The sequence below is a fragment of the Schistocerca americana genome, chromosome X (genome assembly GCF_021461395.2).
Source record: "Schistocerca americana isolate TAMUIC-IGC-003095 chromosome X, iqSchAmer2.1, whole genome shotgun sequence".
Taxonomy (NCBI): Eukaryota; Metazoa; Arthropoda; class Insecta; order Orthoptera; family Acrididae; genus Schistocerca; species Schistocerca americana.
In genome coordinates, this window is record NC_060130.1 from 805522076 (window position 1) to 805534503 (window position 12428).

Below are 12428 nucleotides of genomic sequence, written 5' to 3' on the forward strand. Positions count from 1 at the left end.
TCTACGCCTAGAACTACAGGTACATTTAAACCTGCAACGATGAACACTGGTTGCTCAGGTGTATAATTATTTAATGTGAATGTAATGAATAACTCATCATGTACTACTGGTTTACCCATTATTTTTGTTATTCCTCTTACCTTTATTCCTGTTACTGCTGAGCTTGGAAATACATCCAATAATTTATTTCGTTCCAAGAAATAGTGATCAGTCACTGGAACATCGCTACCCAAATCTAAAATTATTCATACTTGTTCGTTTCCCACTATACCTCTTACATTTGATATTATACAGGGTGAGTCACCTAACATTACCGCTCGATATATTTCGTAAACCACATCAAATACTGACGAATCGATTCCACAGACCGAACGTGAGGAGAGGGGCTAGTGTAATTGGTTAATACAAACCATAAAAAAATGCACGGAAGTATGTTTTTTAACACAAACCTACGTTTTTTTAAATGGAACCCCGTTAGATTTGTTAGCACATCTGAACATATAAACAAATACGTAATCAGTGCCGTTTGTTGCATTGTAAAATGTTGATTACATCCGAAGATATAGTAACCTAAAGTTGACGCTTGAGTACCACTCCTCCGCTGTTCGATCGTGTGTATCGGAGAGCATCGAATTACGTAGGGATCCAAAGGGAACGGTGATGGACCTTAGGTACAGAAGAGACTGGAACAGCACATTACGTCCACATGCTAACACCTTTTAATTGGTCTTTCTCACTGACGCACATGTACATTACCATGAGGGGTGAGGTACACGTACACACGTGGTTTCCGTTTTCAATTACGGAGTGGAATAGAGTGTGTCCCGACATGTCAGGCCAATAGATGTTCCATGTGGTGGCCATCATTTGCTGCACACAATTGCAATCTCTGGCGTAATGAATGTCGTACACACCGTAGTACATCTGGTGCAATGTCGACGCAGGCTGCCACAATACGTTGTTTCATATCCTCTGGGGTTGTAGGCACATCACAGTACACATTCTCCTTTAACCTACCCCACAGAAAGAAGTCCAGAGGTGTAAGATCAGGAGAACGGGCTGGCCAATTTATGAGTCCTCCACGTTCTATGAAACGCCCGTCGAACATCCTGTCAAGGGTCAGCCTAGTGTTAATTTCGGAATGTGCAGGTGCACCATCATGCTGATACCACATACGTCGACGCGTTTCCAGTGGGACATTTTCGAGCAACGTTGGCAGATCATTCTGTAGAAACTCGATGTATGTCGCAGCTGCTTGGGCTCCTGCAATGAAGTGAGGACCAATGAGGTGGTCGCCAATGATTCCGCACCATACATTTACAGTCCACGGTCGCTGTCGCTCTACCTGTCTGAGCCAGCGAGGATTGTCCACGGACCAGTAATGCATGTTCCGTAGATTCACTGTCCCGTGGTTTGTGAAACCCGCTTCATCGGTAAACAGGTAGAACTGCAACGCATTCTCTGTTAATGCCCATTGACAGAATTGCACTCGATGATTAACGTCATCACCATGTAATTGCTGATGTAGCGACACATGAAACGGGTGAAAACGGTGACGATGCAGTATGCGCATGACACTACTTTGACTCAGTCCACCGGCTCTCGTAATGTCCCGTGTACTCATGTGTGGGTTCATGGCAACAGCAGCTAACACACCAACTGCACACGCTTCTCCTGTGACGGGCCTGTTACGGACCCATTTGCGTGCTACGACCGTACCTGTTGCATACAGTTGGCGGTAGATGTTTTGCAATGTGCGGCACGTTGGATGCTCTCTGTCCGGGTACCGTTCTGCATACACTCTGCAGGCTTCAGCTGCATTTCGTCGACACTAGCCAAGATGAGTATCATCTCTGCCTTTTCAGAGTTCGAATACACCATGGTCACAGTTCCTACAACACTACACTATCACAGACGTCTGGTAACACGGTGTACTACAGTTGGTATGCGTGCGGAGACGAATGCAGAATAACAATAGCAGCAAGCTCTACATGCGGCTACATGCGGACACTGCGACAGCTAGACCAAACCACAACAGTGCACTACAGCTACACTCGTAAACACGGTCGTCATCGTAAACATGTCCCTGCGGATGCTGATCGTCGACCGTGGCCCGCGTTTGTTACAAAACGCAACTGAATGTCGGAGGTTTCAAGCGTCAACTTTAGGTTACAATATCTCCGGATGTAATTAACATTTTACAATGCAACAAACGTCACTGATTACGTATTTGTTTATATGTTCAGATGTGCTAACAAAACTAACGTGGTTCCATTTGAAAAACGTAGGTTTGTGTTAAAAAAACATACTTCCGTGCATTTTTGTATGGTTTGTATTAACCAATTACACTAGCCCCTCTCCTCACGTTCGGTCTGTGGAATCGGTTCGTCAGTATTTGAATTGGTTTACGAAATATATCCAGCGGTAACGTTAGGTGACTCACCCTGTATATTCTTTTATTGATTGTATATTTTCTTGAAATAATGTTTTTAATGTACTGTTATGACCATACCTAATCAAACGACAAGCAGTTTGTTGTTACTTGTTTTGCATTGCTTCAGAGGACTGAGTCCCTTCCCAGCAGCGTGTGTGTGTGAATTCCTAAGGGACCGAACTGCTGAGGTCATCGGTCCTCCCAGGAGCATATTAGTTTTTCTTTTCTGTGTTTATATTATTGTTGAATGCACTTTTATGATAGTTTCTGTTATTATTTCCCTTTCTGTATCTATTTCCAGTTCGAATATGATCCTGACCGTTTTGTCCTCTGTTTCCTACATTTGCAGTGTCTCCTCTAGTTAAAGGGGATCCTCTATTGTTATTGTTACGTTGGTTAGCGTTGTTGCTAATGTTGCCTGTTTGCCATCTCCCCGACTATATTTCCACTGTATCTACTTATTCTAAGCATTCTAATAAACTGTTGACATTTTTTCAGTCCTTTCATACTTGCTTGTTTCTCATTCTCCATGGTAATCGGCTAACTGCTACCTCCAGTAGGTGTTCTTCCCCTATGGAGCGTCTAAAGACGTTGCCTTGTTAACGTTCTATTCTACGACATCCCTTTAGCTATTCCATGAATTACTGTTATAAGGGTTGGAACCTTAAAGTTCGAGTCGTAATTACTTTTTGGCGCCTTCGCTCCGTTATTTAAAAATGTTCAAATGTTTGTTAATTTCTAAGGGACCAAACTGCTAAGGTCATCGGTCCCTAGACTTACACACTACTTAAACTAACTTATACTAAGAACAACACACACAACCATGCCCGAGGGAGGACTCGAACCTCCGGCGGGAGTGGTCCGTTATTTAGATTTGAAATCAGTTTTGAACGTGTGATAAGTTGTAAAATCATCTAATTGTAGCATGCCCCATATATTCTGCGTCGCCTGTCGTATGACTTATTACAAATCGTATCTTACTATGAGCTGTCCAAGATTCTGGTAACATACCCTTCAACCAGGTTAGAAACAGAACCGGATGGATGTCTCCTGAACGTAAAAATTTTGACAATTTCTGACTGAATCCTTTATGTAGTATCGTAGTGAAAAAGTCACATTTATTGCTTACTATTCGTATTGTTTGTTAACAGATTTTCGATTTCCTCTATTAATTGGTTTTTTGTTTCTTCTAAAGATAAACTGTTACAGCGTGATCCTTTTGTAGTGGTAGTAAAATTCCAACAACTATTAGCTGTTGAAGCTTTCTCACCTACGAGCGTAGCTGCTAGATATATGGACTTATTTTCGAAAAAACTCTTTAGGCTTAGTGCGCAATTCTGAGCATTTGTAGTCTACGTTCTAATTATAATCAAATAGAAAACATCTAGATTCTCATTTGTATATTTATGTAATAGTGTTTTAGAGTGTTTTAGTGTACGATAATTCTTTTTCTAAAGCCTCAGTTCCTTGCAATATTTTGTTCTGTTCTGTCTTTATATTAAGTACGTATTGACGTTTACCGTCATCTTACTCTAGTCAATTTCTAATTTCAAAAACACGAACAAATCCTAAGTTTGATTGTGGCTCTAATCTATTCATTCTTCCTTTAACCTGGGCAGCGGAGTCATTAACTTTAATATCCAGGACACTGAATCCGGTCTCTAAATTTGTAAACCTGTTACCGATTTGCGTCAATCTTTCACGTTGCGAGCCTCCGTCATCCATTTGCGCGACTCTGTTATTCATATGTGTAAACTGTTCTAAGACCACCTGCGTGAACACTTTCGTGGTCATATCCCTCTCTATAAAATCCATGTTAATAGTATTAGGAAATTTACCTGTTTCTATGTTAATAACAGCGAGAGATAAATATGATTCAAATGACTCTGAGCACTATGGGACTTAACTGCTGCGGTCATCAGTCCCCCAGAACTTAGAACTGCTTTAGAACACACATCCATGCCCGAGGCAGGATTCGAACCTGCGACCGTACCGGTCGCGCGGTTCCAGACTGTATCGCCTAGAGATAAATAAACATATTAACATAATTCATAACTGTCTTGTTTGTCGTTATAATCGCTGAAGATAAGTATATTGCGTCGTAACAACTGACTGTAGAAGTCTATATCTCATGCACCAGTATCTGTATCTGAATCACCACAAAATCATAACAACTCACTTAAAAAAATTATTTCACCCACTAGGTTGATTTGTCATGAGTTGTAAAACTACCTTAGCCTACCGTAGTCTATGAGAAGTAAGTGTAGACTACGGTAGTTCCCCGACAGACTTAGTCAGGTAAGGTCCTACTCATGATACCTGTACATTAGATGTGTTGCATACCTGTTGGGCGTTACTTCATTTCGATCGCATTGTTTGCGTGTGCATCAGTATCTTACCACACTGAAGAGCCAAAGAAACTGGTACACCCACCTAATATCGTGTAAGGCCGCCACGAGCACGCAGAAAGGCCGCAACACGACGTGCCATGGACTTGACTAGTCTGAAGCAGTGCTGGATGGAACTGCCACCATGAATCCTGCAGGGCTGTCCATACATCCATAAGAGTACGAGGGGGTGGAGATCGCTTCTGAACACCACGTTGCAAGGCATTCCATATATGCTCAACAATGTTCACGTCTGGGGAGTTTGGTGGCCAGCGGAATGTTCCTGGAGCCACTCTGTAGCAATTCTAGACGTGTGGAATATCGCATTGTGCTGGGATTGCCCAAGTCCGTCGGAATGCATAGTGGGCATGAATGGCTGCAGGTGATCAGATAGAATGCATACGTACGTGTCACCTGTCGGAGTCGTATCTAGACTATCAAGAGTTCCGTATCACTCCAACTGCACACGCCCCACACCATTACAGAGCCTCCACCAGCTTGAACAGTCCCCTGCTGACATGCAGGATCCATGAATACATGAGATTGTCTCCATACCCGTACACGTCCATCCGCTCGATACAATCTAAAACGAGACTCGTCCGACCAGGCAACACGTTTCCAGTCATCAACGTTCCAGTGTCAGTGTTGACGGGCCCAGGCGAGGCGTAAAGCTTTGTTTCGTTGAATCTGCAGCAATTTTCGGATGGGCTGCACTTCTGTCACGTTGAACGATTGTCTTCAGTTGTCGTTGGTCCCGTTCTTCTACGATCTTTTCCCGACCGCGGCGATGTCGGAGATTTGATGTTTTACCGGATTCCTGATATTCACGGTACACTCGTGGAATGGTCGTACGGGAAATTCCCCACTTCATCGCTACCTCGGAGATGCTGTGTCCCATCGCTCGTGCGCCGACTATAACACCATGTTCGAAATCACTTATATCTTGACAACGTGCCATTGTAGCAGCAGTAACCGATCTAACAACTGCGTCAGACACTTCTTGTCTCATATAGGCTTTGCCGACCGCAGCACCGTATTCTGCCTGTTTACATATCTCTGTATTTGAATACGCCTACCTATACCAGTTTCTTTGCGCTTCAGTGTAGATTCCCCTAGAAACTGGAGCGGTGAACCATCTAGAAAATGTCTGAGGATATATAAAGGGCAGCGCACCCTACGGAACATTTTCGCTCTACGTAGTTATCCTCCAGTCTGTTACTTCAAAGTAAACAGTATTTACAACAAAATTGAAATTGTCACTATTTAATTCAGGTTTTATACGAAGAAGGATGTTGTAGCTAAAATTAAAAATAAGCAGTACAGTTTTATCACGTAGCGATAAAAGACGAAATTTACTAAAAAATAAAATAAAGAAAATGCAAAGCAAAAACGTATCAACCGTCACTTCAGTGTTTCGTCGACCTTGTATAAAATATGTTTCTGTTATTCATAAACAAGTTTCGCACTTATCAATAGTACCAGCAAACTCTTGCCTTTGATCATGATGAAGAATGTTCCAATGAGTACAACATAACGACAATAACTATGCAGATTTTTTTATGTCTGCCGATATAGACTGTATTTGTATCAAACGTGATTGCTCTAGTTACATATAAGCGCGGGAGATACGCGATCAATCAATTTTTCTTACTTATAAAATGCAATTTACACTTTTAAGGATATAAATACATAATGGAATAAAACTGAACGATGTGGGTTCTGTTTATGCGCAGAAAAAAAACACCGAGCGTGGTGGCACAGTGGTTAGCACACTGGACTCGCATTCGGGAGGACGACGGTTCAAACCGGCGTTCGCTCGTTCTGATTTGTGTTTCCCGTGTTTTCCCTAAATCGCTTCAGGCAATTGCCGCGATGCTTCCTTTGAAAGGGCACGGCCGACTTCCTTCCCCATCCTCCCCTAATCCGATGGAACCGATGACTTCGCTGTTTGGTCCCCTACCCCAAATCAACCAACCAACCAATCATACATTCATTTATGTTTCTTTTCCTACCAATGCAACCAATACTATCGGCGCTATTGGTAACCCTACCATTTAATAGGACATTTATGTGCCGTACCAAAACCAGAGCGTAACTGTAGTTGTGACTAATTGCGTCGCGTTGTCAGCGACCCTGCCTTCTGCTAGCTAGTAGCTGCTACTGCCGTCGCTGAGTACTGCTAGTGCCTTCTCGTGGTGATACGGGGAACTGCAACTCCACTGCCAGCCTGCGTTGCACTGCCCGACACACCCAACAAAGCGGCCGCTCTTTCTGGTACTACTACTTCAAAGCGTCGTTGACTTCTGCCTGCCTTTGCACATGTAACTCAAGTTTGTCTTGAATGCGATTGGATATTACTTTACTTACCTTCGGTTGAACTAGCTCTATCGTTTGTGAATGGTCTTCACTGCTCTTATCTCTTTAATTTCGGTTAATAAGCACTTGTCGAATAGTATTGTTCGTGGTAATCTCGCTGTTTACTTGCGTAGAAACGTTATGTTGATAACGTTTTTAAGGTAATATTTTTCTGGATTAACTTCAAAATGAACTATAAATGTCCAATATACTGTATAATTCTTCTTTTAATGTGGTTTATGTCACTTTCCTTGATAAAAACGATCTATTGTAGTATCAGTCTTCATCACCTGGCAAAAATCCTCGCAATTAGTTTCCTCCTCTTGGTTTTTAATTCTCAGTTTAATTTTTTCCATGTAGGTTCGTTTTGCTCTAGCGTCGCCGCGTGCGAGATTTCTGTCGATATGTGAGTTACTAATAAACTACACATCTGCCCTGTAGCAGTCATCGCACTCCCGGCAAGACGAAATCTTCTTAAATGGAGTTACAATCGGACTTAATTACGCGTTGACTATCCATCAGGCAAGAGATTAGCGAGTGTCTCTATGTTAGACTGACATCCAGTTCGTTCTAGTCGTTGGTATTCCTCGGAACCGGACATGGCGCAGCAGTCTCTTTGCTGCAGTTGCAATGACGTCAAGCACGGTGTTATAGGTATCGTCGCCGCACGAAGTCCTTAAGGAATACTTCATGCAAAGAAATACAACTGCCACGAGAGAATTTACTCCGTAATAAACTTACATAGTACATAATAAAGACAGCTCTAACTTTTTAAATTACTTTTCTACTCAATTTCACCAAAACGCACCACTGTATACCATTGTTCATTTATATATCAAGCTGGTACGGGATTTTCCTATTAATCAGACTGTTTTCTTTCTTAAATTCTTACCAACAAAATTGCAGAAACTCTCGTACCCTGTCAATCGCGACAGTTAACGTTTCCGCGTTTACCACTCGTACGTCGTAAAGACACGAATGTCACACTAATCCCTTGCCTACACGTCGGTGCTTATATACCCTCATAAGAGTCGCACTAAAGAGCGTATACTTGGGGCTTTCAATACCTAATACAACATATTTTTCTGGAAGCCGTTAATTCAGAATTCCAATGCACCATATCATTCCCCACTCTTTTGGCACCAACCCCTATTTTTCAACTTAATATTCGTTCGCGCGACGGCCTTACGCCACCTAACTGTGAGGGCCTGTTTGCTCGCATGGTACTACTCTTCCAGTGGACGTCGGAGCCAACATCTTGCTGCATCAATAACGCCCCCATCATCCACATACTGCTTCCCGAGAAATGCATCCTTCATTGGGCCAAACAGGTGGAAATCGGAAGGTGCGAGATCAGGGTGCATGAGGATGAACAGTACAATGAAGTTTTGCGAGCACCTCTCCGATGTGCAAACCTGTGTGAGCCCTTGGGTTGTCAGGGGGAAGGAGAAGTTCGTTTGCCTCACCTCGAATGAGAGTGTCCGCACGTTCTAACATTGCAAAGAGTCACAGTTGTGTGCGGCCGGCCGGCACGCGGGAAATCGGACAGGTTTGCGCGACCTTGTTGAGTGATGACAGATGCCTCGTTCAACGACCCACCGTGCTTTTGTTCAGTGCCAGGTCACCGCACATTTTCTGAAAACGCCTATGAATATCTGCGATGCTCTGGCTTTCCGCCAAAAGAAATTCAATGACAGCTCTCTGCTTGGAACGCCCCTCCGTTACAGACGCCATTTTGAAAGCTACATATAGCGCCGCCACCTATCGGAACTTCATGAAACCGTAGGGGCTGAAACGGGAATGTTCCATATTGTCCACAACAAATTCCACATTTTCTTAACCGAAATGGGCTGAGAGAGACAATGTTTCGCAATATTTATTGTATACCCCTCGTATGCTGCAGTAACGTTCTCCAGTGGGAAATTTTTGATCACCCCTTATAGAGTGATGTCCCTACCTAATATGGTGGAGCTGGTATGGAAGAACTCAGACAAGAGCAGTGGAGTATTCAATGATTTAAGTATTAATGACATTTTGTCATACGATGACGAGGTTGGAGACCGTGGCTGTTATTTGAAGACCAATGTTGGTGTTGAGACAGCAACCAGCCACAAATTTATTTTACGTTCCTTTATTCAAAAGGTACCGTTACCGGTTTCGAATCATTACGATTCATCGTCAGAGGGCTTTCATGCTTTCATTACAACATGTGCTGCGTGTTTTACTGATTAGTTATCCTAAAATATAAATAATACATAATTATAAGCACGTCACAAAGATGGTTGAGTTACAGATTTGCATTGGGATGTGACTCACGTGAAATGTCTGTTTGGAGTACTTGTTTTCAGAGTTTTCGTCCAGCAGACAACGTTTGCAGTTTTCGCCGCATTCACATCATTGCACACATATAATTGCATAATTGAGCGCTTCAGATTTATCACTGAATGCATTTTCACCACATTTTTATCGTTGCACACGTAAATTTGTATCACTGAGCACTTCAGCTTACCGAGCGAGGTGGCGCAGTGGTTAGACACTGGACTCGCATTCGGGAGGACGACGGTTCAATCCCGCGTCCGGCCATCCTGATTTAGGTTTTCCGTGATTTCCCTAAATCACTCCAGGCAAATGCCGGGATGGTTCCTCTGAAAGGGCACGGCCGACTTCCTTCGCCATCCTTCCCTAATCCGATGAGACCGATGACCACGCTGTCTGGTCTCCTTCCCCAAAACAACCAACCAACCACTTCAGCTTAGTCACAGAACAGACTTCTAAGATGCACCGCATGTTTTGATATTTACATAGTGTTCACAAACATATGAGTGTCAAAGATGCTATGATATATCATAATATTACAAAGATGCTATATATTTGGAAAAAGTTCTTATATTCACTTATGCAACTGAAACTCAGCAAAACTAGACACATGTGAGGAAAATGCACTCGCATACAAGGCAGATAAACTGATAATGAAACGACTACATACAAATAATATCCGCCAAAACACTGAACTCAAAGATTTGAAAAATATTAACAGCAAACTATCTGAAAGTAAAGCACTCATAGTAAAAGCCGACAAAGGAAATTTTTAATCGTAATGTATGGAAGAGAATACATAGAGGAAACCTACAAGAAAATTCCAAACTAAACTCCGTAAGCTACTACGAAACTGTAACTTTTTACTGAACAAATATGAAGTACGTAGCTGTATAACAATGAATCCCTCAGCACCAAACTTGCGTTCACAGCCAATGGTTCACAAAGAAAATTGTCCCATTCGCCCGATTGTTAACTCAAGAAACAGCCCTGCATACTTCATAAGCCGTAAACTGAAAGACCTCATTACCAAATACTACACATTTGAAAAATAACTACACCATACGCAACACACATGAACTCATAAGCTCAATCAAAGACATTCACATCCCACCAACAGAAAAATTAGTATCACTAGAACTAGTCAACCTATGCAGGAACATCCCTGTCAAAGAGACTATTAACACTATAAGAAACAATCTGCTTAAATATAAGAAAATTAGTATTGCAGAGATCTACGAACCCATAGAAATACTTACACTTATTCTAGAGCGTAATGACTTTAGCTTTAACAACAAGCTGTACCAACAATATGATGGTTTGGCAATGGGAAGGAGCTTAGCTGGAATATTGGCTGATATTTATATCAACCACATAGAACAAAAAGTCTTCTCAACCAACCAGCACATCTCAAACAAAATTATGTACTACAGAAGATATGTTGATGATACAATCTTGCTTTTTGATGGTACAAACAATGGAATTGATACATTAGCAGCAGATCTAAGCAAAATGCACAAAAATATTAAATTCACAGTTGAACATGAAACTAATAAAAACATTAACTTTCTTGACCTGAAGATTTGCAATAGTAACCATAAACATCAATTTAGTATTTACAGAAAACTTACCACCACATATGTTAGTATTGACAACTCATCGTGCAACCCTCTCCAACAAATAATGGCATATTTCAGAGCCATGGTACATCGAATTAAAGAAGTGCCAATGAGTGACACAGACCAACAAAATGAAATCAATATAATTAAAACAGTTGCTCATAATAATGGATATAAACCCACAAAAACAGAAAAACTCCACAACAAAATGCAAACAAAAAACACAGTTCCACTAAACAGCAATCCACACAAGCCAAGTCAGTGTGCCACAGAAGCCAAACCTAAATATGCTGCTCTCCCATTCATAGGCCCACTATCACACCAAATAGCAAACTTATTTAAAAAGAAAAATATCACAATCAGCTTTTCCAAAAATAATAAATTACAACAAAAAGTAATCCTTGATGTAAACACCTCCAAGAGCCCCTACAGTAAATAAGGAATATACAAGCTCAAATGTGATGCATGCCCAAAATTCTACATTGGACAGACAGGCAGAAGTTTCGAAGTTAGATACAAAGAACACAATGATGCTTTAAGGCTTGGCAACTTGAACAAATCTGCATTTGCAGCCGATATTGCTGAAGAAAACCATTCAGTGAGAAACATTGAGAACAACATAAAAATTTTGCATCCAGCAGAAAAGGGAGCCACCATGAATATATTGGAAGAAATAGAAATACACACACACAAAAACACCACCCCGACAACATCCTTAAGGAACAAAATGAGCTGACTAACACCTCTTTCCTGAAAAATTACCAAAAATTAATCTCCACCCTCCAAAGTAAATAGTATTCCTGCACCTATCTGCAGATCAAGTAGCAAATTTATCTGTTACTACAATTCTCATGACGCTAAATGTAAATGAATAATGTACCGTCTTACCCATAAATACGGGGTGTTTCACTAAATCTGTTTGCCTCTGTAAGTTACGAAGTAATAGGCGACGTAAATATTTATTGCAGAAGGTCACCATAAGAAACGTTACACTGTCTGCAGAGCTAAGAATATAGTTTATTGTGTTATTATCCAAAGAGTTACAGCAAAAAGATACCATTTTAAAATGGAACAATAGTTGTTTCTATCATGCACTGGAATCAGTAACACCAGCTGTGTATACATCAGCTTAAATTACATTCCTATCACTTTTAGTTTGGAAGCTACAACCCTTCAAAGTTTCAGGGGCAGATACCACACACACGCTACGCATAACGTAATGCGCCTTTTAAAAGTGATGCGGCTGAGTTGTACCGTCGCCGGTGTCACGGAGCGAGAAGCTTCCTCGATGCGCTGTTAGACTGCCGACTGTCGACA